The 27,951-nt window shown below is 43.5% G+C and overlaps 1 protein-coding gene across 4 annotated transcripts in view; it reads left to right on the forward strand.

Annotated features, from left to right (window-relative positions):
- Positions 1 to 27,951, forward strand: part of LOC108705063 (leucine-rich repeat-containing protein 4B-like) — an 84,270-nt gene that overhangs the window by 44,656 nt on the left and 11,663 nt on the right. For 2 of the 4 annotated variants that reach the window (XM_041569942.1, XM_041569944.1), the window contains one exon: positions 7,995 to 8,084. The gene's annotated coding sequence lies outside the window, so the exon portion shown is untranslated. Of the gene's footprint in view, positions 1 to 7,994; positions 8,085 to 15,573; positions 16,208 to 17,618; positions 18,742 to 27,951 lie in introns of those variants that run through there. The other 2 variants (XM_041569943.1, XM_041569945.1) reach the window with 2 other exon arrangements.

The following is a 27,951-nucleotide window of genomic DNA, read 5'->3' on the forward strand; positions in this document are numbered from 1 at the left end:
CTTCTGAAATCTCCTCTATGTGGTTTCCCCTCGATTTTGTTTTAGAAAGTTCTGGTGCCTGTAACTTGAATAATTGGGAGGGTGGTGTTTATTCTTCGACTGGGCAGGTGCTTTAAATTAGTTTAATACAGTAAGTGGGAGCAGCTTGTTCCCCGTCTTTGTAGAACAGGGGGGATGGTTCTGGAGAGCCTGGAACCTTAGTGAAGTCTGTGAACAGGGACCCCATGAATATGACTTGCATTGCTAGAGTGGTTATATATAAGGCACTCACGTACCTCTAGCTAGAGATAGGGGAGTGTCTGGTATAGTCCCACTCTAGGAGTGTGAGTCTGGGAACAGGACACATGAATAAGGTATGTAGATAGAGGTAGGTGAGTTCATGTTATAGTACCACTCTAGGAGTGTGAGTCTGGGAACAGGGACCCCATGAATGAGGTACCACTCTAGGGGGACGATAGATTGGGGGTGATACTGTTTGTTAGTGTAGGGATGATAGTGGAAAGGGAACGGGGATAGAGGATTTCTATGAAGGTTTCACTGGAGGTGATTAGGGTCGACTAAATGGTCTTACAGAGGTGACATCTTATGAGTACCAAGTCATCACTGGTAGTGTGTGAGTACTTATTTGTTCTAAATAGATATTTGTTATTGGTTCAAGAAATCCTGTGCATGTATCTGAGAGGTATAGTTCAACAACACCTCTCCTTTCCTTCACATACACTGTATATGTGAGGGACAAGCATTAGTGGGAGAGAGACTTGGGTTAGAAATAAGGGTTACAGAAAGTTGCCTCCATGAAATGTTGCCATGAGGCTAAGTGTAGGGCTATGGACCCAGTTTTAGGATTGACTTGATCAGTTGCATCAGTTTCTGATTCCTTCAACCATCTCTTTGTTGGGCTCCCAAACACCCTTGTGTGACTGTGATGAATAAGAGGACAATATTCTGCTGTCTGGGTGCAATATCCCCGTTACATGAGACTCCTTTCCCTCAAGCTCTTGTGTAGGACATTTCTCCTCCAGGCCTGGATTTACTAAACCCTCTGCTGAGACATGAGGAGAATGTAGGACCTTGAATGCAGCAGTTAAAATGGAAATGAATAATTGGGAAATATAAAAAGATTTGATGTAATGATGTTTCCTGGATGCTCAGAATGAGCCTGGTCTATAGAGTCAGCTGATCTCTGGAAGCTTCTTGCTAATTGTTTCTTTGCAATAAATAAGTGCAAAGCTTGTGTTTTTGGTGCATTTGTGCATAGGAAGGTGCAGATATGGAAGATGCCAGTGAGTGTGAAAGTGACACTTTATTGACGCTGCTTCCCCCATGTAAAGTCTCTCTGCTCGTTGATGGATCCCATTAATTCTGCATTTCTCCGTTTTCCTGCTGAAAGACTGCAATGAATTTTCTCTGAATCTCCTCCCAGAATTGTGCTGAGTGTCAGCAGCTGAGAATTCTCCGGCTTTATCAGGAATCCTGTGATTCATTGGGCAGCTGATGGTTATCAGACACAGAAGTGCAAATGGGCTGAATTCTTCTCATCTCTGCTCCATTTTCCTTTATCTTCTCCTCCCCAGCGAGTGCTGCTCCTGCACCTCACAATGCTGCTGCCGTAAGCAAAACGCCGGCTATTCCCGGCACCCACCGCTCCTCATTCAAATGTTCATTATCTGCACTTTGTGCTCCTCACACCCAATATTCATGTTCAGCCTTTTAATCAAGAGCCAGAATTAGTGCCCAGCGGGAGACACGGGGTCCCTAAAAAGACAATGATATGCGATGAATAAGTGACGACACAATAGAATTCACATTGCAATACAATGGAACTGCCATGTGTCACTGGTGGGACTGATGTTATTGGTAACACACTGGGGGTCATTTATAAACACTGGCCAAATGTGCACATGGGCAGTAACCCATGGCAACCCATCAGATATTTGCTTTCAGTGTTAAACTTGCAGCTGTCTGAAAAAATCTAATCCCTGACTGGTTGCTATGGGTTACTGCCCAGGTGCAAATTAGCCCAGTATTTATAAATGAGCCCCAGTGTGTGATGGCACAGCAGGCACTACTGGAACTGGCAGTTTGGGGTCTGTCAGACTGAAATTCCCCTGGGAATGTTAATAGATCATATGACGTCACAATAGTCAGTGTTGGAGAGAGTAATGTGCCTGCAACAAAGTATGTAAGTACTTGTGACATCAGTATTTATAGGAATAAAGTCTAAATCTCAAGTGGCTGTGGGCACAGTCTTTAAATCCGGCCGTGCCAGGGGGTATGTGTGCTGAATGGAAACCGCTGCCCCAGGGTGGGATTGGGCATATCATGCAAATTGATATTATTTCCCAGAATTCCTTTTAGTAAGCAAATTGGCCATATCTTTGTTTTACTCTGTATTTGTGTCGCTAAATTATAATCCTCTCTTTCCATGGGGTCAGGATTATTAACCAAACAATGAAGACCCTCAGCCGACCCCATAAGCCCCCAGAACCGCCCAGGAAAGGTCCCTACAAGAGAAGATTTGTCCCAAAACCACGGGAAAAGCACCTGCCCATTTATTCCCTTTCCCCGGCCATCATGTTGTTGAATCGGAGGAAGCAAATAAAGACATTTGAGTGGGAGGATCTAATGGTCTCTGGATTGAACAAACAGCTGAAGGCTAAAAATAATGTTGTGCCTCCAACAAGTGCCAATTCTTTCCCTCACGTTCCCTTGTGTAAGAGCCGATTCCCAGGCAGGTTCTGAGCAGCTTCAAATGCAGTTGGGCTCCTCCTCCTCTGACTCACAACCTGACACCCAGGACCCAATCTAAGGGGGTTATTTATCAAAATCGTTTTTTTTTTCACATTTTGTTTAAGTAAAAAAAAGTCTGACCAAATTAGAATCCACGATTTGACCTTATTTATCATTGAAAAAACAAGATAAAATCGGTTTTCGGAAAAAATTGTTTTTTGCAAAAAAACCCCACATTTTTGGGTTTTATGCCCAAAACGTTCAATTCTTTATTGAAATCACTTGAAACCCATGATTTTTTGCGGATTTTTTGGCCGAAACTCAGCGCAGATCATGATATCTTCAAATTTGAAATGGGACCTTTGCCATTGACTTCTACAGGACCCGACAGTTTGGAGAGTATTTTTGGATTCCGACTCTATATATAATAAATCATGAAAAGTTCTAATTTTTTTTTCACTAAAAATTTGAATTCTATAGTAAAAAAACCCCCAACATTTTTCAAGTTTTTGGCATTTGGATTTTAATAAATAACCCCTAAGTGTCTGCGATGAGGAGAAGCTGATGGTAATTGTCCTGCGGTGAAACAAACCAGGATTGGGACCTACTGGCAGAATTAATTGGTCCCTCAAAGGACAGACTGACCCTGCTGGGGCCGAGGGGTGACAGGGAGTTTTACTTATCTGAAGCCTGTCAGTCGTCTGAGGGACAGACAGACGTACAACAGACAGACGTACAACAGACAGACGTACAACAGACAGACGTACAACAGACAGACGTACAACAGACAGACGTACAACAGACAGACGTACAACAGACAGACGTACAACAGACAGACGTACAACAGACAGACGTACAACAGACAGACGTACAACAGACAGACGTACAACAGACAGACGTACAACAGACAGACGTACAACAGACAGACGTACAACAGACAGACGTACAACAGACAGACGTACAACAGACAGACATACAGCAGCTCCAGCAGGGAAAGTGTCAGCAATTCCATAGAAAATCCTGTTAATCATTTAGTGTTGCAGAAAGGCTCCAGACATTAACCCTTCGCTGCAGACAACTAAAGGCCATCGCATGTGACTGTGTTTGGTGCCCAGAACCTGTGAGAGGGGTACAGATGGAGGATGATGGGGGGCTGATGAAGGTTATTGGGACGTGAGTCAAATGAAATGAAACATTTATAAGTCACGGGGCACAAAGTGCGAATGTAAATGTGAAGCAGCGGAAGGTTCAGTGGATTGTGGATTATTTGTACTTGTATTAACAGTGTTGTGTCCAAGGGTCCCTTTGGGGACACTTTGATTTAACCCTTTCAGTTCCAGGGCACTTGCTTCTGCTCGCGGTGTTGCCAGTGTACAAGGGGCGGAACTTCTCGCCAGTTATGGTGTCGCTCAAAGGGTTAAAGAAGAATTTCTCCTTAGAATGAACATTTAATATTGAGGAAGGCCCTGGAGCGGCTGAAAGCGCCAGCTTTGCTGCCAAGGGAAGGGGCTCAGGGGTAGAATAAGAGCAGCCAGTGAATTCAATGTGAATGGGACACAACTTGCACCCACTGTTATAATCATGACTCCCCATTTAGGAATTTAATGTTAGGACTCGTGTGTGTCCAACCCATTCCTCTCAGCGCCACTAACACTATCGTTCCCCACTTTCACCCTTACTCTCACCCATCTGGGATCCCACTCCTGAATTCCTCTGTAGAGAATTATTTAATCCAATCTCTTTAATCCAATGAAAACTACATTTAAAGCCTCTCTGTTTGGGAGTGATCCCCAACCAGTGGCTCATGAGTCGCATTTTGCTCCCCAAATCCTTGGCTGTTTTGTTGCATAAAAACCACATGTCCTGCCAAACGGAGTCTCCTGCAGCTGCCAGTCCACATAGGGGCCCCCAATAGCCAATCACAGTCCTTATCTCACACCACCACCTTATTTCATGGTTGTGTTGCCTCCCAACTCCTTTTATAAAATTAGGACCCCAAACTGTTTGGGCACAGGCACATAAGTCAAGTTCTCCTCTAACTTTAATTGTAAGCTCTGTGGCACAGAATTCCCCTTGAGGAATTCCATGTCAATACTGCTCTCATTAAAAGGACCATCAAACAAATGCATTAAGTTCTCGTGGCCAGTTTCTCCCTGCGGTTGCCACGTTTTTTTTATCAAGATTCAAACTTATTGTCGGTCAATACTCACAGCGGGAATTTCTGGGGCCTGTCAATTTCTCAATCAGATGATATTTATGGATATTTATTATATATAGTGTTTGGGGCCCTGGAATGTCCGATTCCCCAGACTCGCCAGTCACATGACTCTACTGCAATGTTTGCACGACTACATAAACATGGGCTCGTTATTCTGAACAAATGGTGCGTGTATTTTCCTTTCTGTAACTGGGGCTCTGGGCTTAGGCAGTTACATTTGCCAGAAATCAGTATCTCAGGGCCCTGACAGAGGGATATATAATACTCTCCTAAAATATAATAACCCAAGATTCTACAGGATCCATTTGTTTGTTGCTCTAATATGTGGGGAATATCTAGGGAATGTGCTTGTCCTAGGGAAGACTATGAGAGATCTATGAGAAGGACTAGGAGCCCAAGAGCAGCTCAGACCAGGCTTTTCCAGATGGAGAGTTCTGGGAACTCGTTGCACTGAGCCACATAAGTACAATTGGCAGGTTCTGGTGGCTCAGGAATGGTACTTGTGGCCGTGCCATCCTCGGTTTCTACCAGCCTTGAGGGTTTCATGTTTGTGGATAATCTTAGGTATTTTTTATTGCATTTTGCTAAGATGTTTTTTTATCCAGGACAGAGTTTTTCCCTATAGAGTTTGTGCCATTTCTATGGGCTGAGCACGTTGTGTCTATGGCACCAATTCCCTTGTCTCCAACTGGCACCACATTGTTGCGCCTACTCAGTTGCAAGTTCAGACTTTGTGCAACCCAACCCTTCTATAGAAATTCTGTTCCAGCCTCTTATTTTCTTTCCCAACCAGCACTTTTCCTGGGTGTCCTAGCTGAACCCCCTGCCTTCCCAGCCCCTAATCCACAGCCCTCACACCACATTCCCATGAGCCTTGTACCCGTGGGTTGGGCCTGAATTACCCACTGAATTGGCTGAAATGGGAGGAAATGAAAATGTAAAACAGGAAGCAGAGAAAGTCCAAATCTCATTGGTCACATTGGCAGATTTTGGAGGGAACAGATGGCAGGTTGATGCTCAGCATTTTTGAAATCCCCTAAAACATGTTTTTTCCTTTACCATTCCATGTTGCTGAGTAGTTCTAATATACTATATGAAGTGGGGGCAATCTGATTGGTGCAATTGAGGGCATGTGATTATTTGAGTGAGTTGACGGCACATTGAAGCTCAGCATTGCTGAAACCCCCAGATTTGGTTGTACATTATGAATGGTCTAATGTTATTGGTTGACAGCTTGACAAGTGGGGAGTGGGGGCAACTGAGTCTCCACTGATTTATTAAATGGGAAAGTGATGAAAGTGCAGTGAAAGCAGCAAATCCATAGCCCACTGAGGTACAAGAACTCGTCATAAGCCTCATACAGTGACTGTGGCTAAGGGAGCAAACACACAGGCTTGTGGGTAATAGTGCAGAGAGGGGATCTTTCATACAGGGAAGTGATATCAGTACAGACACTTGATGCACCACATGAACAGATTGGGTGGTCCCCCTTGTGTCTCCTGGTGAACTTCCCTATTCATTGCTGTTTAAATGAAGACATTTGGGGCTGAAGGTTTGTGCCGGATTTACATGTGTTCAGAATTACATACAACATACAAGTGGGCACATTTCCTTATTGGAATCATCCTTTAAAATATTGTATTGTTTCTCTAATTTGCATATGTAAATTAGGGAAATGAGGGGGAAAGATTTTTTGGGTTCGTTTCGGCCAGGAACTTGGATTCGGCCAAACCCAAATCCTGCTGAAAAAGGCCGAATCCTGAAACTGAATCCTGAATTCATTGTATCCCTAACTTCAACTACAACTGGGGAAACCTACAACATGAGCAGATATATTAAGGGGGTTATTTATTAAAGGTTGAATTTTAGAGCTTGAATGGTTTCTAGTTTAAGGAAAAACTCGAATACTCAAATTAATCAAGACCCAATGACAAAAACTTGAACATCATAAAAGCTATTAACTTCTTGAAATGCTCCAAGGGACTCTGCCACTGACTCCGAAATGACCTCGACAGGTTTAAGGTGGTGTATTTTTGGATTCCAGCTATTTCCAGGATAAGGTATAATAAATCTCAAATAAATTGAGTTTTTAACCTGAACAATACATTTTTACTAAAAAATACCCTAAAAAAACTCAAATTATTCCTGGAAAACACAACTCGGCCTTAGATAAATAACCCCCTAATTGTATCCTTGTAAAGTTGCGCATTACAATGTGTTGGACACTAAGTCCTTAGGAAGGGAGGTAAGTGGATGTTGTTTAGGGGAGTAGGCATCTCAGGGTATGTACTTAGAGTATAATGTTTCCTAATACTTTAACAATCACTTACTAATATTCATACAAACTTCTACTTTTATTTAAGGAAACGTCTCAAATGTGCTTTTTTTCAAATGTCTCCTTTTACAGTATGACCCATTTCTAACACTCTCTGTGATTGGCTGTTCAGTAACGCTCTGTGATTGGTTGATTTATATTTAAATAGGTTGTTTGAACCTATGACTAAGAGCCTGTAAGTCATGAAACACGTAAGACTTATTTGAGAAGTTTTTTCTTGAAATACATCTATTTTTACTGCATTGACCTGTGATGAGCCGGTCGGGTTGTGTCCCAGTCTGTATTGGAATATTAGTGTCTTCTCTGCACACGGGTCCCACCAGGACATTAAATCCATTCCCAGTGCCGGAGTCTCTGATGACTTCTTACTGATACACAAGGGACAGTGTTTCAATACAACGTATCATGGAGTTTAGCTACAGTGATGGGAAAGGCTTCTGCTCCTCCTCCTATTATTTAGGAATATAATTAGGAATATAAATAAATACCATATAAATAGACTGTAAAAAAGCCCAGTCCTTATGTTCCCAAGCAGAAGTGTTCAGCCCGCTTGTGGGATTAGCCAGGGATAACATTACACCCCACCTCCCTGAAACAACTGGAGGGTTGACTCTGGCCTTGCTGGGTATTTGTGTCTTTGTCTTATAGAAATAACAAGAGCAAGTGCAGCATTTTCCAAAATAACTCTCAATTATTTCTTTTTTTTTTTAGGGATTTTCGGTTTTCAACTTCCTTTGGAGCCATTGGGTTTCTGTTCCTGGTGATGCCCAGAGGGACCGGCGGTTTGGGACGTGTGAGGAGGTAAGTGTGTTTTGTGTGTTTTTTATATTTGGATCTTCCAATAAATTACATGACATTTGTGCTTTTAGAGGAAGAGTTTTTTTGTGGTTTTAAAAAAAAACCTAAAACCACTAAAATAAGAATGTTGCTAAATGGTCCTCCCCGTGTGCAATGGGGGAGCAATGAAATCCTGAACTGAAATTCTGCAAGTTCTACTGCATTTCCTGTTGTGGCAACACATGTCCCAGCATTTCCTTCCTGTCAGGTGACTGTCTACACTTCCTGCATGAATATAGATGTCCCTATAATTATTACTCACACAGTGGTATTAAGGGGCCTATTTACTAACATTTGGATTTACATCTTTTTTCACACATTGTATTTCTTCTCTAAAAAAAGAAATTGTTAAAAAAAAATCTAAAACTTTAAAAATGTGAGACTTATTAAGTGTAAAACCCACAAAAAACGCAGTCAAGGTCCCATAGAAGTCAATGGGAACTACTGTACAATGATCCTATTGGCCATTTGTTAAGCTATTCAAAGTTTGAATGGTTTTTAAAAAATTTTTTGCTTGTAATTGTCTGAAAAACTCAAATTATTGGAGGTTTTATAGATATGTGTATTTTTTAGTGCATCGTTCAGTGTTGTTTTTTCTGCTTTTACTTTTTAGATTTGGATCTTTTAATAACTTCCATTTGTGATTTTAAAGTAAATGATTTTAATCATGGTTTCAAAAAGCTCTAATACCACTAAAATTCATCCTTGCTTAAGGGCAGAGACACACATGAAGATTCGTCTCTTCTTCGGGTGGCTAATCTCTTCCCGATGTCGCCCGAAGTTTCTTCATGAGGCAACTTCAGGTGACTTTTGAAAACAAAGCGCTTTGAGTGCCATCCCACCGGCGATTTCGATTCTAGCCGGTGGGAAGGCTTTTTGGGGAGATTAGTCACCAGAAGAAGAGGCGACTTGACGATGGGCAACTAAATCTCCCCAAATCTTCTCGTGTGTCTCTGCCCTAAGGGTCAGGGCACACCAGCAGATTCAGGGAGATTAGTCACCCGGCGACAAATCTCCTCTTCTTTGGGGCGACTAATCTTCCTGAACTGCCTCCCCGGTGGCTAAAATGTTTTTCCAAAGTCGCCTGAAGTTTCCTCGGGAGGCAACTTTGGCCAATGAAACACTCCGAGTGCCATCCCACCGGCAATTTACACTTTTTACACGCTGGTGGGAAGGCAGTTCAGGGAGATTAGTCGCCCCGAAGAAGTGTGCCCTGACCCTTAATGGGCCTCTCATTGTAGCTTGGTTCCTTGCTTTATTGAGTTTAGTTTTTCAAAATGTCTCCAAAAATTGGAACAGAAGAGGCAAAGAGCCCTCAGCAGGCCAGGTGCCAATCCAGCTTCATCTTCATCAAGTTCCTGAAGAATCAGATTGCACCCAGCATCTCATAATGTTACAGTACATGAATGGGGGAAAAGTAAGGACACCCCTACATTAATCACTGGATCTAATACCTAAAATGAGAATGGGGTGGTGCAGATAAGGAGCAATGTGAGAACATCATACAAGAGGATGTTAGAGGAACCACTCATTTCAAGGAGGCCCATGTGGTTGGGTGGCACTTGGTTTTTGGAGTGGGTGCTGTCTCTGTGTCTGGAATGGAAGAGCTCTCTGAAAAGCCCTAGGCACCTGTGAGCCTGACCATGGATTTAAAATGATCCCCAAACAACCTGAACTAATGGAGAAGATTTCACTCCTGATCAGGATTTGACTGCCTGTGAGTTATGGATAAAACATATTTTACCCCTTTTTGTTGGGTAATAGTGAAGGGGCGAATCTGGCACGATTCGCTGAAAATTTGTGAAGCTGCAAAAATTTGCTAAAATGCATTGAAGTCTATGGGTGACAAAATCATTTTTGACGAGCAATACAATTTTTTGCCCATTAGGGACCATGGGCATAATTTTCGCTGTGAAACTTGCTGAAAATTTTTGCTCATCACTTTTGAGTATTATAGGAGACAGCAATCTCTGAGGTATGAATCCCCCCTTATCTGAGTGACCGCGAAAAGGGTATAAAACCTCATACCCTCCGAGGATAAATCAAATAAATATATTTTACATTTCTCCACCTTGTTCTGTCAATCAAATCTCTCTCTTAAAGAGATCCTGTCATTGGAAAACATTTTTCTCAAAACGCATCAGTTAATAGTGCTGCCCCAGCAGAATTCTGCTCTGAAATCCATTTCTCAAAAGAGCAAACAGATTTTTTTATATTCAATTTTGAAATCTGACATGGGGCTAGACATATTGTCAATTTCCCAGCTGCCCCTGGTCATGTGACTTGTGCCTGCACTTTAGGAGAGAAATGCTTTCTGGCAGGCTGCTGTTTTTCCTTCTCAATGTAACTGAATGTGTCTCAGTGGGACCTGGATTTTACTATTGAGTGTTGTTTCTTAGATCTACCAGGCAGCTGTTATCTTGTGTTAGGGAGCTGCTATCTGGTTACCTTCCCATTGTTCTGTTGTTTGGCTACTGGGGGGGGGGTGATATCAGTCCAACTTGCAGTACAGCAGTAAAGAGTGATTGAAGTTTATCAGAGCACAAGTCACATGACTTGGGGTAGCTTGGAAATTGGCAATATGTCTAGCCCCATGTCAGATTTCAAAATTGAATATAAAAAAATCTGTTTGCTCTTTTGAGAAATGGATTTCAGTGCAGAATTTTGCTGGAGCAGCACTATTAACTAATGTTTACTTTTAATGCCTGGAACAATGTCTCAGGATAGAGAAGGCAAAGAGAGAGTGTTTTGGCCACAGTAGCAGAAGAACCTGATACAAGTGTAAGCATGATGGTGGAAATGTTATGTTTGGGAACATCGGGCCTGGGCAGCTCACTAATATGGAATCCACTATGAATTGTTCATTACACCAGTGAGGGATTGGGGATTGTGTGAGAGTATCTGTCAGAAGACTGAAGGGGGTTCTAATTTTTTCCATTGAAGGACAAAGTCAAATTTCCTTGTTTTACTGCTCATTTACTTCCCCTTTATTTGTATACACTGCTTGAATGAAGACCAAATATCGATACATCCTTATGTTTAAAAGGGAAAAAACCTTACATGGGGCGTCCTTACTTTTCCACATGACTGGATGTCCTTTCTTGTTGCCAAAAGAAATAAAAGAACCCTCTGTATGTTAAGGCAGGTGACACTGATGAAGGTCCCAGTTCTGGGGAAGTCCAGGAATATAAAGCTCAGAGTTACTTTTCTTCCATTTATAAATGGAACTCAGATTTCTCTTTGGATTCTAGTGAGGCATACGCAGTTCTTTTCAGTTTGCAGCTACTTCTGCCTTGTCTTGTACCTACTCTTGTGTTCTCTCCTCTTCCTTTCTTCACCCCAAGGCAGGAACTGTATCTTGTCCAAGCCACAATGGATAGACGATAGTCTTGCTCTAATGGAGCCCCAAGTGCCAGTGCAGATGGCCGGAGACTCCTCTCATGGGATATGTTTCTACAGAATATTGAGACCACATGGTCTAGGCACATGGAGAGACCTAATAATTGCAAATCTGAAGGCAGGGAAGATGTATCTGGGATGCACTGGGCCAGAACCAGAATTCCAGGAGTAGAAATGCTAGGTCCTAGTGGATTCTCTTCAAAGGACATGAAACCTGAAATAAACATGAGCTGATCTAGATACTAATAAGAAAGATACCGTTAAACTTGAACACCGAACAACCAATCCAGATGGCAACTGTATGGCATTCACAACTGAGCTAGCTGGCAAATACAATTCTCTGCATACAATTTATACCTGGCCCATTGGTGACCCCAAGACTGAATGGATCTGATGCTTATTGTGTAGATAACAAAAAAACTGGAGATACAGAGGTGGTCACCAGATGTGTATAAACATTATGATCCAGTGTTGGCTGCTACTGGGCTGTAGGGATAAGTCTATTGGCATCAGAATATCTGGTGGAAAACCAACTGTCGTCTAATTGAAAGAGAAGGTTCCACAGTGTCTGTGAGAGTCTACAGGAGACTGGGGAGACATGGGCTCATATATATCATTTGCATTTCCATGTGTGGCTACTGATCGGTGCTAAGGGCTCCCACAGAGGCTGGAAAGTGTTACCTGCTGTAATATTGCCCTTTGGTTTTACTGCACTTAGTGAATATGGACAGTGACCCTATGATTGGTTCTTATGGGTAAAGGAGACAGTGTTCACATGTATCAGGGGAACGAATGCGCCAGTTAGAGAGTCAGTTCTTGATGTCAATATCGCAATCAAGGTCCCATTACCATGTGCATAAAGAGTTAATGTTTAGTTAGTATTGTTTGTTAAAGTGACCCTGAGCTCCATAAACATTTTGCAGCATCACTTACAAATCATCTTTATATTGTTCTATTGGTTTTGTCCATAACCTCTTCTTACACTGGCCCCAAATATTTCAGCACAAGGCACGTAGTGTTCCTTGTATCCAGATGCACTGGGCTGAGACTAGAACACTGTAGGTGAATGAAAATAAGAAATTCGGAAGCTCTACCCCCCCCCCTTTTAAACCCAGTACTCATGTCTGTATTCAGTCTCTTCTCATCTGTACTGAATATTTTCTCCAAATAAGCCTACCTTGCAATTTATTCTATCATGTGATTTATAGAAATCCATTTTAGGGTGGAAATAGGAAACCTGCATAGAGACATGAAGTCCATTCACCTTTATAGAAATGAAAAAATATGTGCCACCCGCGTCAGGCAAATGCCCACGGGCAGAACCACTTTCTCATACAACTGCTGTGCACTGGCACAAGGTTTGGGGGAAAAGATCTGAAAAGTATTTAGAAATGTTACCTTACCAGGTGGGATCTGTTATCCAGAAAGCATGAGTGGGAGGCACTGGGGTCACTTGGATTAATGTACAAACACAGTGTCCAACTCAAAGAGAAAACTTCAGTCACTTAGTGTGAGTGTCAGTGTATCAGTCTATAATCAGTGTGAGTGTCAGTGTGAGTGTCAGTGTATCAGTCTATAATCAGTGTGAGTGTCAGTGTGAGTGTCAGTGTATCAGTCTATAATCAGTGTGAGTGTCAGTGTGAGTGTCAGTGTATCAGTGTATAATCAGTGTCAGTGTGAGTGTCAGTGTGAGTGTCAGTGTGAGTGTCAGTGTGAGTGTCAGTGTATAATCAGTGTGAATGTCAGTGTGAGTGTCAGTGTGAGTGTCAGTGTATAATCAGTGTGAGTATCAGTGTGAGTGTCAGTGTGAGTGTCAGTGTATAATCAGTGTGAGTGTCAGTGTGAGTGTCAGTGTGAGTGTCAGTGTGAGTGTCAGTGTATAATCAGTGTGAGTGTCAGTGCATAATCAGTGTGAGTGTCAGTGTGAGTGTCAGTGTATCAGTGTATAATCAGTGTGAGTGTCAGTGTGAGTGTCAGTGTATCAGTGTATAATCAGTGTGAGTGTCAGTGTATCAGTGTATAATCAGTGTGAGTGTCAGTGTGAGTGTCAGTGTATCAGTGTATAATCAGTGTGAGTGTCAGTGTATCAGTGTATAATCAGTGTGAGTGTCAGTGTGAGTGTCAGTGTGAGTGTCAGTGTATAATCAGTGTGAGTGTCAGTGTGAGTGTCAGTGTGAGTGTCAGTGTATAATCAGTGTGAGAATCAGTGTGAGTGTCAGTGTGAGTGTGAGTGTCAGTGTATCAGTGTATAATCAGTGTGAGTGTCAGTGTGAGTGTCAGTGTATCAGTGTATAATCAGTGTGAGTGTCAGTGTGAGTGTCAGTGTGAGTGTCAGTGTGAGTGTCAGTGTATAATCAGTGTCAGTGTGAGTGTCAGTGTGAGTGTCAGTGTATAATCAGTGTGAGTGTCAGTGTCAGTGCATAATCAGTGTGAGTGTAAGCTTCAGGGGTGCCAGCGACTCATGCACTGGAAGTTGGTATTGGGAACAGGGAGTGGGGAATGGGGAGTGGATATTGGGCACAGAGATTAGAAATTGAGCACAGGGAGTGGATATTGGGCACAGGGAGTGGATATTGGGCACATGGAAGTGAATATTGGGCACAGGGAGTGAATATTGGGCACATGGAGTGAATATTGGGCACAGGGAGTGGATATTGGGCACATGGAGTGAATATTGGGCACAGGGAAGTGAATATTGGGCACAGGGAGTGGATATTGGGCACATGGAGTGAATATTGGGCACAGGGAAGTGAATATTGGGCACAGGGAAGTGAATATTGGGCACAGGGAAGTGAATATTGGGCAGAGGGAGTGAATATTGGGCAGAGGGAGTGGATATTGGGCACAGGGAGTGAATATTGGGCACAGGGAGTGGATATTGGGCACAGGGAGTGGATATTGGGCAGAGGGAGTGAATATTGGGCACAGGGAGTGGATATTGGGCACAGGGAGTGGATATTGGGCACAGGGAGTGGATATTGGGCAAAGGGAGTGGATATTGGGCACAGGGAGTGGATATTGGGCACAGGGAGTGAATATTGGGCACATAGTGGAACCGAAGATTAAGGGGCAAATTTATCAAGGGTCGAATATCGAGGGTTAATTAATCCTCGATATTCGACTGGGAATGAAAATCCTTCGGCTTCGAATATCGAAGTTGAAGGATTTTGCGCAAATACTTTGATCAAACGATATATATATTAAGGATAAGGATTATCCTTCGACCAAAAAAACTGCCAAGAGCCTGTACTTCGACTATCAACATGATTTTATGACATATTTTCAATAAATTTGGACTTTTTATATGACCCCCTGGTGCTCCATGACTTGGTTGCCTGGTGGATACAGTTCAGCGTGTTCTTCCGGAAACGCGTCATGTGTCAGCACCGACGGCAAGGGCGGCATACAGCGGCTTCGGGCGAGTTCTCTCTAGTACTATCGAATGGTCGAACGATTTTTAGTTCGAATCGTTCGATTCAAAGTCGTAGTCGAAGTAGCCCATTCGATGGTCGAAGTAGCCAAAAAAACACTTCAAAATTCGAAGTATTTTTTCTTCTATTCCTTCACTGGAAGTTAATGAATTGGCTCATGTTATTCCCTATAGACAATAGTGCGCAGTGTCCGTCCCTGTCTGTACGTCTGTCCCTCACTGATCTTGTATAAGGGGAGCAGCTCCCAGTGCCACTGAGAGACCAGAGTGAGAGGGGATGTAGGACAGACAGACAGAAGTGATGGATTTGGCCTCTCGGGGGGGGGATAAGAGAAACAAGTGGCACCAGGAGTCGTTTTCTGATTTAATCTTCGCTAATTCCCAATATTCTCCCTCTCTGCCCCCCCCCCAGTCCTTGGTTTTGGCAGCTGCCGGGGGAGGAGTCAGTAATATGTGGAACACGTGACCCAGTGATGACTGACACCTGGGGGCCACCGTACATTTCTCTTTTTCTCTATTATTCACATTGGCAGCCCCAGTCAGTCTCAGAAGCAGAGGGACAGCCCTTTATACCGCTCAGAGGGACTCTCCTCACACACAAGTAACGCTTTCCCGCTCTCCCTCCCTATTGGCTCCTCACTTGTCACGTGCCTGTGCTGATGACGCGGGGCGGAAGCTGAGGGAGCAGCGGGAGGAATAGAGAAGCCGAGTCCGCTCTTGGGAGGAGGAGATTGTGGCGGCTTCTCTCCCTCACAGAGTCCGCACTCAACATTACAGCCGAGCAGCGCTGACAGTAATAAAGATCACGTGGGACTCGGGGAGGCGGCTGTTCCGGTGGAGCAGGAAATGTCTCCGATAGCTCCTCCCAGCAGGCGGTGCTCAATCAACTTCAACACGCCCCTCCCCAGTCCCATTGCGTCACTGAACTAAACTCCACGCAGGAGGCGTGTCTAGAGCCGAGGGCAGAAGTAGGCGGAGCTCCGTGTCGTACCGAACGCCCCGCCCCAAGTGCGTCATTGCGCTACGCTCCTCCCGAGAGGTGGGATTCGGGCCGAGCTCGGAGAAGCGGCAGCTCCCGGTGGATGTTCGGATCGGACCGGAACGTTTGGGCCCCGGATGGAAATTGGGCGGTAGAAAGAGGAATCGGGCGGAGCAGGAGGACGAGAGACGCTGGAATCTGATCCCCGGGGAGGAGAGAGGAGGATGGAGCCCGGAGCGCGGCCTGGGGGGCGGGGGAGTCCTGAGGAACCGGAGAGAGGTGAGTGGTTTCCATGGTAACAGCCCCGGGGCAACTCACCCTCCCCCAAAGGCTTCATCTTCATCATCACTGGCTCCTTCATCCTCCTCCTCACAGACATCTCATCCCCAGCCCGGAGCCTTCATCATCATCATCATCCCCAGGACCTTCATCTTCATTCATCCTCAGCTCCTCAACTGGCTCCATTGTGTCAACTGAAACCTTCATCCTCCTCCTCCTCCTCCCTCATTCTCCCTCATTCTCCTGACTGTGCCCCACACCCCCTCCAGTGCCACCGATACCCCCCACTCCTCGTCTGCTCTTCATCATCACTGGGACCCACCGGCATCATCATCATCATCATCTCTACCTCCCAACTTCTCTCCTAACTCATCATCATCATCATCATTGGCACCTCCATCCCTCATTGATACCCTAGTGCTGGCACCTCCACTCCTCGTCTGCTCTTCATCATCATCACCAGGACCCACATTACTTCCACCTTCATCATCACTGGGACCCACTGGCATCATCATCTCTACCTCCCAACTTCTCTCCTAATTCATCATCATCATTACGACTCCATCAGTGGCACCAGCCTCCACATTACCAAGCAGCAGCCTAGTGGCCCCTCATGACATCTCAACTGCACCCCAACATATTCTATTGCTCAAACCCCACCATATTGTACTAAACTGTCATCCTCTGATGCCACCGCCTCCTCACACTGCCCACTCATTGTCACCCTGCTCTGTGCTACGTGGACTCCCCACATTTGTATCCTAAACCCCCCTGACATGATTGTGGTACCCCAACTCTGACTGTTACACTACAAATAGTGCCACTGATTCCTGTTGTTACCACCAGGGTCTATAGACTCCACCACGACTGGGGGGACAGTTGCACCCCAAATATATGCCATGTTGTTTTAACCAGACTCCCACTCCACATTGGTACCCAGCATATCTTCTGCCAATACACACGCTCACCTTTCTGTGCAGACTCAGAGCAGCACCCCCATACACCCCCATTCACCCCTTCTTAAAGTGATACTGACACAAAAGACTGGTCACAATATACATGGAAATGATTTAGGTAATGTTGATGGTTCCCCCATAGATCTTCTCTGTAAGTGACTGTTCCTTCCTAAACCCCTTATTGTGTCACATCGGGTGTCAGACAGGGAATGTAACAGAATTGGGCAAATATTATTATATTAACGTTGTACATCACATGCAAACACAGTGGTATATCATTTTGGTGTTAGTATCTCTTTAATGAACTGCACATCCACTCTCTCCTTTTACACTGGCCCAGCCCTTAGGTCCCCTTACTGTCATCCCATCACTGCTCACTGGCACCCCTACATTCCCTTGTGATACATCACACTCTCACCATAGAACACTACTCTGTAATTCCTCCAACACCCACCCTCACCTTCATGTCATCAAGCTCCACCCACTCACTCACCCCTATATACCTATTTATTACACTCCGCCCACCCTCACCAGTCATGTCATCAAGCTCCACCCACTCGCCCTATATACCTATTTATTACACTCCGCCCACCCTCACCTTCATGTCATCAAGCTCCACCCACTCACTCACCCCTATATACCTATTTATTACACTCCGCCCACCCTCACCAGTCATGGTCACCAGGCTCTGCCTTAATATGAGGGAAGTAACTGTCAGTTTCATGAATATGTTGTGGGCTCTGGATAGAGGTTTCTTCTGCTGCTTTTGTTGGGGGATGGGCACAAGAGCTGCACATTCACTTATTATTATTACAGTCCATTGTTGGCAGAATGTTGGTGACCCAACTGAGGGAACTGGAGGATGAAATGGTCCAGATGTGTTTGTTTCTAATCAGGAGAGAAAAGAGGATTATGCTTTATGTATAAAAGAATGGAATAAACAGGATGAGATGGTCAGACTCACACATTAAACTAGTGACAAAGCGGAACTGGGTCCCTATGAGCAGAAATAAACAGCAATGGACTCAATGATAAAACCCAGAGCCCCCAGCGCCGCTCCCAAATCTCTGACACAAAGCTTAAAAGAATTCAAAACCGATAAAATGATTAAAAAAATAACAACAAAAAAGTGGAAGCGTCAGACACTGAATAAGGGCAAATGGGCGTGGGAACGGCATTAGAATGGCGACTGGATGTCTTGCCTGGGGTCGGGCACCTCTGTGACGCCTTATTATCCACTTCTCTTTCATTGCACTGATATTGTGTGCTTTTACTTACCCTTTAGAAATTACACCGTCTCCTCTCATTGGCCAATACGATTTCATCCTTCTAACGTCAGGAGGAAAACCTGGAGAATTGGCTTGGGGATTAGGAGGAGCCTCGTCACTGGGTAATAAGAACCAATTCAAAAGCTTTAAAATAAAACCAAAAACCAGAAGAGAACATTCTATAAAATACTAATAGTTCCCTTAAAGGCAGGAATGCGCCCAAACCTGGATTTGCCTGAATCTGAGCCTTTTTAACAGGATTTGGTTGAATCCAAGAGCTTGGCCAAAGCAAATCCAAACCCAATATAAAGTAAGTTGCCTTATGTTACATGAGATGTGTGAATCCACTATTTCCACCAGTCACATCCAGCTACACAGCATGTAACCCCAAAAGCCAATTCAACACCCAGTTCTACAGTAACCAAACTGGCACCCCAAGTTCTACGTTTCAGCGAGTGTTTGTCACAATGCAACCCAACCTTTCCTTGCCGGTATTATGGGGCCCCCCTCAATAGTTACACCACTATCCCAGAGGATTAAAGTTGCAATTTGAGAGAGAACTTACATTCCATATCTGTCATAGAGTCTTCCAGGTTACCCCCCAAAGTGCTGATATTTTTAAGGTTGCAGAATGGTGTGAGTATTGGTGTGAGGTGGGGACAGGTTGTGGCTCTCAATTAGGCTTCTCAGCCCTGTAACCTTGTTATGAGTGGGCCCAGCCCGAAGGCTAAATAACGGGGATTTGGGGTGAGTGCTTATTTGTGTCCTGGGTACCCCTGGAACTATAGCAGGGTGACACCCCAATGTTTCTATATATCTGTAACCTTGTTATGAGCTAAGGGGGCCCAGTCTGAAGGTCAGTTAGGGGGAGATTTGGGGTGAGTGATTATTTGTACCCTGGGTACCCCTGGAACTATAGCAGGGTGACACCCCAATGTTTCTATATATCTGTAACCTTGTTATGAGCTAAGGGGGCCCAGTCTGAAGGTCAGTTAGGGGGAGATTTGGGGCGAGTGCTTATTTGTACCCTGGGTACCCCTGGAACTATAGCAGGGTGACTCCCCAATGTTTCTATATATCTGTAATCTTGTTATGAGCTAAGGGGGCCCAGTCTGAAGGCCAGCTAGGGGGAGTTTTGGGGTGAGTGCTTATTTGTACCCTGGGTACCCCTGGAACTATAGCAGGGTGACTCCCCAATGTTTCTATATATCTGTAATCTTGTTATGAGCTAAGGGGGCCCAGTCTGAAGGTCAGTTAGGGGGAGTTTTGGGGTGAGTGCTTATTTGTGCCCTGGGTACCCCTGGAACTATAGCAGGGTGACACCCCAATGTTTCTATATATCTGTAACCTTGTTATGAGCTGAGGGGGCCCTGTCTGTATGCCAGTTTTGGGAAAATGTGGGGTGCAAATGTGGAACTATAAGAGGGCGACTTCTCTACAGAAAGCTGAGGCGTAAGCAGTGGTTAGAAATATTAATATCTTGATTTTTTTTAGCTTTGCTTATTCTATTCCCACATTGTCTCACATGTAAGATGGTGTAGGAGCTGCTCAGTGTATATAAATATATATATATATCCCTTAGGATTTCCCAGTCCTACTGCCCTAATTTCATGTGCACATTTGATAGGTGAGAAAAGACTCGCCAATATATTCACAAAAGTGCACAATTCAGTTAAAGTCAATGTCACACAGGGTTCTGCTCTGTGAGAAGAGAAACCTAAACCTGTCTGTGCTGCTTTCCATTGACCGAGAAATGTACAGATTATTTTGGGTAGAAACTTATAGCTGCAGTTTTGGAAGGGAACGTGAGTTTTCAGCATTTCTCCACCGGGACTTGCCCTTTGCCTTATGGAGCTTTCCAGCGCCTCATTTCTTTGTTCTTACCTGTTGCAGCTTTGGGCACATATACATCACATTGTATTAAAGGGAAGTGACATCACATTGTATTACAAGGAAGTGACATCACATTGTTTGACATGGTACTGGCTCTTATAGGCAGTGACATCACATTGTATTACAAGGAAGTGACATCACATTACTAAACGGAAGTGATATCACATTGTTTTACATGGTACAGCTCTTGTAGGATGTGACATCACAGCTGGAACCATCATTATTAAAACATACAGTTTTGGGGTACCTTAGCACATCCTTTGGCAATCCGAGAGAAAAGGAACAATTACAAACAAGGAAGGACAAAAAGACACAGAAGTCATAGAGTTGGTTAAAGGGATCCTGTCATTGGAAAAGATGTTTTTTTTCAAAACACATCAGTTAATAGTGCTGCTCCAGCAGAATTCTGCACTGAAATCCATTTCTCAAAAGAGCAAACAGATTTCTTTAGATTTCTTTATATTCAATTTTGAAATCTGACATGGGGCTAGACATATTGTCAATTTCCCAGCTGCCCCTTGTCATGTGACTTGTGCCTGCACTTTAGGAGAGAAATGCTTTCTGGCAGGCTGCTGTTTTTCCTTCTCAATGTAACTGAATGTGTCTCAGTGGGACCTGGATTTTACTATTGAGTGTTGTTCTTAGATCTACCAGGCAGCTGTTATCTTGTATTAGGGAGCTGCTATCTGGTTACCTTCCCATTGTTCTGTTGTTTGGCTCCTGGGGGGGAGGGAGGGGGTGATATCACTCCAACTTGCAGTACAGCAGTAAAGAGTGATTGAAGTTTATCAGAGCACAAGTCCCATGACTTGGGGCAGCTGGGAAATTGACAATATGTCTAGCCCCATGTCAGATTACAAAATTGAATATAAAAAAATCTGTTTGCTCTTTTGAGAAATGCATTTCAGTGCAGAATTCTGCTGGAGCAGCACTATTAACTGATTCATTTTGAAAAAAATGTTTTTTCCCATGACAGTATCCCTTTAAGATAATAATTAGCATTGGTGTATCGACTGCACCTCCCACATTAATAGTCTCCCCATCTCACCTGGGCATATGTACTTGTTCCAATTCCAAAGACTTTCATTGTATTATAGAGACTGGTATCTTGGTGTTACTTTTCCTAATAGCAGAGTGGTGTCCTAATGTCGAATACGGTCTCTCACACACACACACACACACACACACACACACACACATACATACACACACATACAAGGACATTGGACACATACAGCACAACATACAAACATAAAATATCCCCTTGTGACTGTATGAATGTACCCCCTTTCCTAACACAAGAACACTGGGTGCATAGGGTCCAATGTTCAGCTGACACTTATAATACATTCACACCACTTGACTTTCAATTGTTCGTCCCCTTCTATTTGATACTAAGGTGGGTGTCTGGACTCGGACTCCATCACCTCAAGACGAGTGAACTTCCCCAATGTCTCCATAATACTCTAGCAACCTGACAGCTGCCATATACTACGAGTCCCATGTGTGCAGATCTTGGTTCTATCTAACACCTGGCATGGGTGCCCTCTAGCCTGGAATTTCTGGTACCTCTCACTTATTCAGTTTAATTGGGTTATTTACTACCCTTTCAACTGCACCAAACCACAAGGACACTGTCCAGCCACCAGAACATCCCATAGTAATTGGGTTGGTCTTCTTTGCTCTGGCATCTTTACAGGTCAGGCTCCTTTCTCCTTTGGTGCAACAGGGGGGCATCACATATGAGGGGTCATAACCACTTTCTAGACAGCTATACAAGTGGATAACTGGGATGAAATAATATTGTGTCTTCGTTATAAACACCAGTCCCATGTGAGGATGGAATGAAGTTTTGAGGTTGGTTATTATGGAAAAGTGGTTTATACGCTGAAGTCCAGATCACTTTTTTTCAGGCCATGTTTGATCTCATTCCATATAGCAATTCTTTTTATTTCAAGGGCACCTTTTACATCTCTGTGGGACCTACCTAGGGTCTAAAGTAGCCCCTTCATACACAATCTCCTTGATGCTGAGGCTGGAGATGGAGTTCATATATCAGCTTGTATCATTCACGTACCAGAGTGTGTGGCCTGGTGTTGAGACAACATTTTCATCATCAACTTTTGCATTTACATTTTTATTTCTTCTGTGCTTATTCCTGTATATGTTTATATGTACTAGCACCCAGGTTTTGTTTCTGCATATGGTATTTGTTCTGGACTACTTTATGATTAAATAAATACAGACACACCTATACACTCACATACTATATATATATTACAGTGTGGGAGGTGGTGCCTAATACCCAGGGGGTGTATATATGGGGATGTAGGGTTTTCCCATGTTATAGTGGTTGGGAGGTGCCTAATACACTGGGGGAGTGTAGAATTATCAAATGGTACAGTCGGGTGGGTGCCTCATATCTAGGGGGTGTGTATATGGGCGTGTAGAATTCTCAAATGTTACAGTGGGGGGTGCCTAATATTCAGGGGGTTTATATATGGGGGAGTGTAGGGTTTTCCCATGTTACAGTGGGTGGGGGTGCCTAATATCCTGGGGGTGTATATATGGGGGGTGTAGGATTCTCCAATGTTACAGTGGGGTGGGTCATGCCTAATATTCAGGGGGTGTATATATGGGCATTTGTAGGGTTTTCCCATGTTACAGTGGGTGGGGAGGGTGCCTAATATCCATATGTAGGACTGGCTGGAGGGATGATAGAGATGGTGCAGTGTTCCCCAAATGGCCGATGGCAGTTGATGTGAAGGATTAGTGATTTCTCCCCCACATTCCTTTTTCTTGTCTGACTCGAGACAGACTCTCTTTGGACTCATAGTGAAAGGCATCCCTGCTGTGCCTTCTAACATACTAGTAACCATGGAAATCTCCATGACAACCTATCACCCACAAGAAAAGAGAGAAGGACCAGAGAACGCAGCATCGGCAAAATGTGCACATCCCGTCTGCCGGCCCTATAGTCTCTACTGATGCCCCACATGGATCCTTGGTCTGAGAATGAGTAAAACTGCCTGCGGCACCTGCTCAAAATGGACCCCCCCCCCAGGATGTTATAATGTCACAAGCACCATATTCCCTACATAACTTGCCCAAACCGGAGCCCACTTGGACAGGTGCCATGTCCCTTCCATCAGCTGCAAACTGCTGCCTGGCACAATAAGGGTGGTGCCTAATAACCCCCATAGGTGTTCCTTATATTCTGTTTCACCTACAGAGGATGCGCTGCCTCCTATCTTCCTATGGTAGGGGTTTATACGGGGCATCCTAGTTCCAAATCTAAAATCTAGGTTGGATTTTACCAGATTGTAGAAAAGACAATACTTGTATAAAGGTTCTGTGTCAGAATTCCTGCACATAAATATATTTATTGGCTGCTAAAAGCCCCCTTAAATGATACTGAAAGCAAAACTCAAAGTAACATAGTAAATTAGGTTGAAAAAGACACATGTCCATCAAGTTCAACCTCTTAAGTCTATATATAACCTGCCTAACTGCCAGCTGATTCAGAGGAAGGCAAAAAAAAACCCTTTTGATTGAAGTCTCTCCAATTTGCCTCAGAGGGGGAAAAAAATTCCTTGCTGACTCCAAAATGGGACCAGTCCCTGGATCAACTTGTACTATGAGCTCTCTCCCATATCCCTGTATTCCCTCACTTGCTAAACACCACCCAACCCCTTCTTATACCTATCTAATGTATCAACTTGTACTATGAGCTATTTCCCATATCCCTGTATTCCCTCACTTGCTAAAAAGCTATCCAAAGCTGGTCTTTCCAGCTGACACAAGGTCACCCATTCCGATTAGAAGAAAAGAGGTTCCAGCTAAATATTGGAAAGGGGTTTGTTACAGTGAGAGCTGTGAAGATGTGGAATTGTCTCCCTGAATCAGGGGTACAGGCTGATACATTAGATAGGTACAAGGAAGGGTCGGATGCTTTATTCACCAGTAGCTCCTCCCAGCAGAAAGGATGGAGCCAATGAGATTAGAGGAGGGAAAGGGGTGTTACAGGGAGAGCTGGGAAGTGAATCGGGTACAGGCTGATACATTAGATAGGTACAAGGAAGGGTCGGATGCTTTATTCACCAGTAGCTCCTCCCAGCAGACAGGAGGGAGCCAATGAGATTAGAGGAGGGAAAGGGGTGTTACAGGGAGAGCTGGGAAGTGAATCAGGGGTACAGGCTGATACATTAGATAGGTACAAGGAAGGGTTGGATGCTTTATTCACCAGTAGCTCCTCCCAGCAGACAGGAGGGAGCCAATGCCATTAGAGGAGGGAAAGGGGTGTTACAGGGAGAGCTGGGAAGTTAATCAGTGGTACAGGCTGATACATAGATAGGTATAAACAAAAGGAACACCAAGAGCCCCAATAGTGTAATATGTATTGGTAAGGGATAATGAAATAAGAGTAGATAACATATACTCACAAACCAAGTTACCAATAGGCAACCACTGTAAAGGCAGGTGGGGAGATTGTCCTGACCCCACTCAGGATTAAGAAGTCGCTCTCTGTAGATAGAAAAAGGGTATCAACCCTCCACCCAGGGTGGACTTAGTATTGTATAAACAGAACAGAGGCGCCAAAAGAATAAAAGGATATAAAGGAGTTTAAAAACCAAAACTTGGTAATGAGAGGAGGCAGTAGTGGACTTACCTCCTCCAAGCAGACACATAATGACTGTAATTAAGTAGTCACAATTTATTAACGAACTCCAATCAGTACAACGCGTTTCACGGGCTCAGACCCACTTCTTCAGGCAATAAACATAGGAGTTACAGCTGTGAATTTCAGAGACCAAAGTGACAAATAGTATGCTGTATGCTTATTCATCAAAACAAACGCTTTTTTAGTATTACAAAAATATGTATGGTGGTCATTATTCTGGGATAAAGGTATGGTGCAGGGATTGACCATACCTTTATCCCAGAATAATGACCACCATACATATTCTGTAATACTATAAAAGCTTTTGTTTTGATGAATAAGCATACAGCATACTATTTGTCACTTTGGTCTCTGAAATTCACAGCTGTAACTCCTATGTTTATTGCCTGAAGAAGCGGCTCTGAGCCCGTGAAACGCGTTGTACTGATTGGAGTTCGTTAATAAATTTTGACTACTTAATTACAGTCGTTATGTGTCTGCTTGGAGGAGGTAAGTCCACTACTGCCTCCTCTCATTACCAAGTTTTGGTTTTTAAACTCCTTTATATCCTTTTATTCTTTTGGCGCATCTGTTCTTTTTATACAATAGATAGGTATAAGAAGGGGTTGGATGGCTTTTTAGTATGATATATCAGGCAGTATGACTGATTCAGGGAGACAATTCCACATCTTCACAGCTCTCACTGTAACAAACCCCTTCCCTCCTTAAAATGAAATCTCCTTTTTTCTAATCTGATTGGCTCCCTCCTGTGTGCTTGAAGGAACTACTGATGAATATATTATATAACCCCTATATATATAGATATATATATATATATATAGATATACATATTTATAGCCCGCCTTAAGCGCCTCTTCTCCAGAGTGAACATCCCCAATTTGGCCAGTCTTTCCTCATAGCTAAGATTTTCCCTTTACCAGCTTAGTTGCCCTTCTCTGTCCCCTCTCTAATACAATAATGTCCTGTTTGAGTGATGGAGACCAAAACTGTAGGGCATATTCTAGATGGGGCCTTACCAGTGCTCTATACAGTGGGACCCCCTCCTCCAGTGACTCTCTGCCCCATTTAATACAAGTCAAGACCTTATTTGCCCTTGATGCTGCTGACTGGCATTACTTGCTACAGACAAGTTTATTATCTACAAGGACTCCAAGCTCCGTCTCCATTATGGATTTGCCTAGTGCAGTCCCATTAAGGGTATAAGTGGATATTGTTACATCCCAGGTGCAGGACTTTACATTTATCAACATTGAATCTCATTTGCCACTTAGCTGCCCAGATTGCCAGTTAGTCAAGATCCTGTTGCAAGTGCCACATCCTGGATGGAATTAATTGGGCTGATAGTTTTGTCTCATCTGCAAACACTGATACATTACTTACAATATCCTCCCCTAAGTCATTAATGAACAAGTTAAATAAAAGTGGCCCCAATACTGAGCCCTGAGGGACCCCACTAAGAACCTTACTCCAAGTAGAGAATGTCCCATTAACAACCACCCTCTGTACCCGATCCTGTAGCCAGTTTCCTATCCATGTGCAAACGACTTCATTAAGCCCAACAGACCTTAGTTTAGAAAGCAGTCGTTTGTGGGGCACAGTATCAAACGCTTTGACAAAATCTAAATAGATCTACTGCCCCCCCCCCCACTGTCCAGCATCTTACTTACCTCATCATAAAACGCAATTTGTCTGACATGACCTATCCTTCATAAAGCACAACATTTTGAATGTGATCCTTTAACAATAATTTGCCCACCACTGTTGTCAAACTTACTGGCCTATAATTGCCAAGCTGGGATCATAATCCCTTTTTTAAAACTGGAATGGCATCATCTTTTCTCCAATCCATAAGTAACATACCAGATGAAAGTGATTCTAAGAAAATCAGAAATAGAGGTTAGTCTAAAAAAGAAGCTCTCTTAGTACCCAGGGGTGTATGCCATCAGGCCCTAGAGCCTTGTTTACATTCATTCTATTAAAGCTTTATGAATCATATCCTGAGTCAGCCACTGACTAGATTGAGCTGAGCCAATAGTGCAGTTATAAAGTGAGTCTGGGAACTCACACTCCTCTATTGTATACACTGAAGAAAAGAACTGATTTAACACATTTGCCTCTGTATCTGTTACAACCATACTGGTACCATTATTTAAATGGGCCACACTCTCAACCCCCATATTTTTACTGTTAATATGCTCATAACCCTTTGGGGTTAGTCTTAGCCTCTGCTGCAATGCGCTCCTCATTTCCTTACTTTGCCTCATGGACCGCTGATACAACATTCATTATAGTGTTTTTATTCAGTAAATGCAGCTTCTGTCCTACAGACTTGTACTTTTTAAATGCCTTTCTCTTTTTTCCTAATAACTTCTTTACTTCTGTATTAAGTCACATAGGGTGGTTCTTGGTGCTTCTACATTTACTTCTTAAAGGAACAGTTCAGTGTAGAAATAAAAACTGGGTAAGCAGATGTTTCTAATATATTTAAAAGGCAAAAATGTAATGTAAAAAGGCTGGGGTGACTAGATGTCTTAACATAGACTAGAACACAACTTTCTTCTTTTCAGCTCTTTAACTGTTAGGGTATAAACAGTGATTTATTTTGTCTGCCTGTATATATGGTATAAATGCTTTTCCCCTTTTCTATTGCCGGCAAGCAAACTTCTTTTTCTGCCTACATCTTTCCTCTGCAAACAAAGTAATAAACTATGCTCTCCACATTTCACCCAGCATTACAAAAATTACTATAAAAAATATCACTTACCAAGTGTAAATGTTCCCATTCAGTATAATGTGAGCAAAACCTTAGCACTGGGTGTGAGCAGGATCCATGCACTGAGCTTAATTAGCAAATGGTAAAAGCTGTAGCAGGTCACATGTAAACAAGATGGGGTTTTCGTATATGCTGATGATGTGCCTGTGTTTTTTGTAAATAATAAGATTATA

The sequence above is a fragment of the Xenopus laevis genome, chromosome 7L, assembly GCF_017654675.1.
Source record: "Xenopus laevis strain J_2021 chromosome 7L, Xenopus_laevis_v10.1, whole genome shotgun sequence".
Classification (NCBI taxonomy): domain Eukaryota; kingdom Metazoa; phylum Chordata; class Amphibia; order Anura; family Pipidae; genus Xenopus; species Xenopus laevis.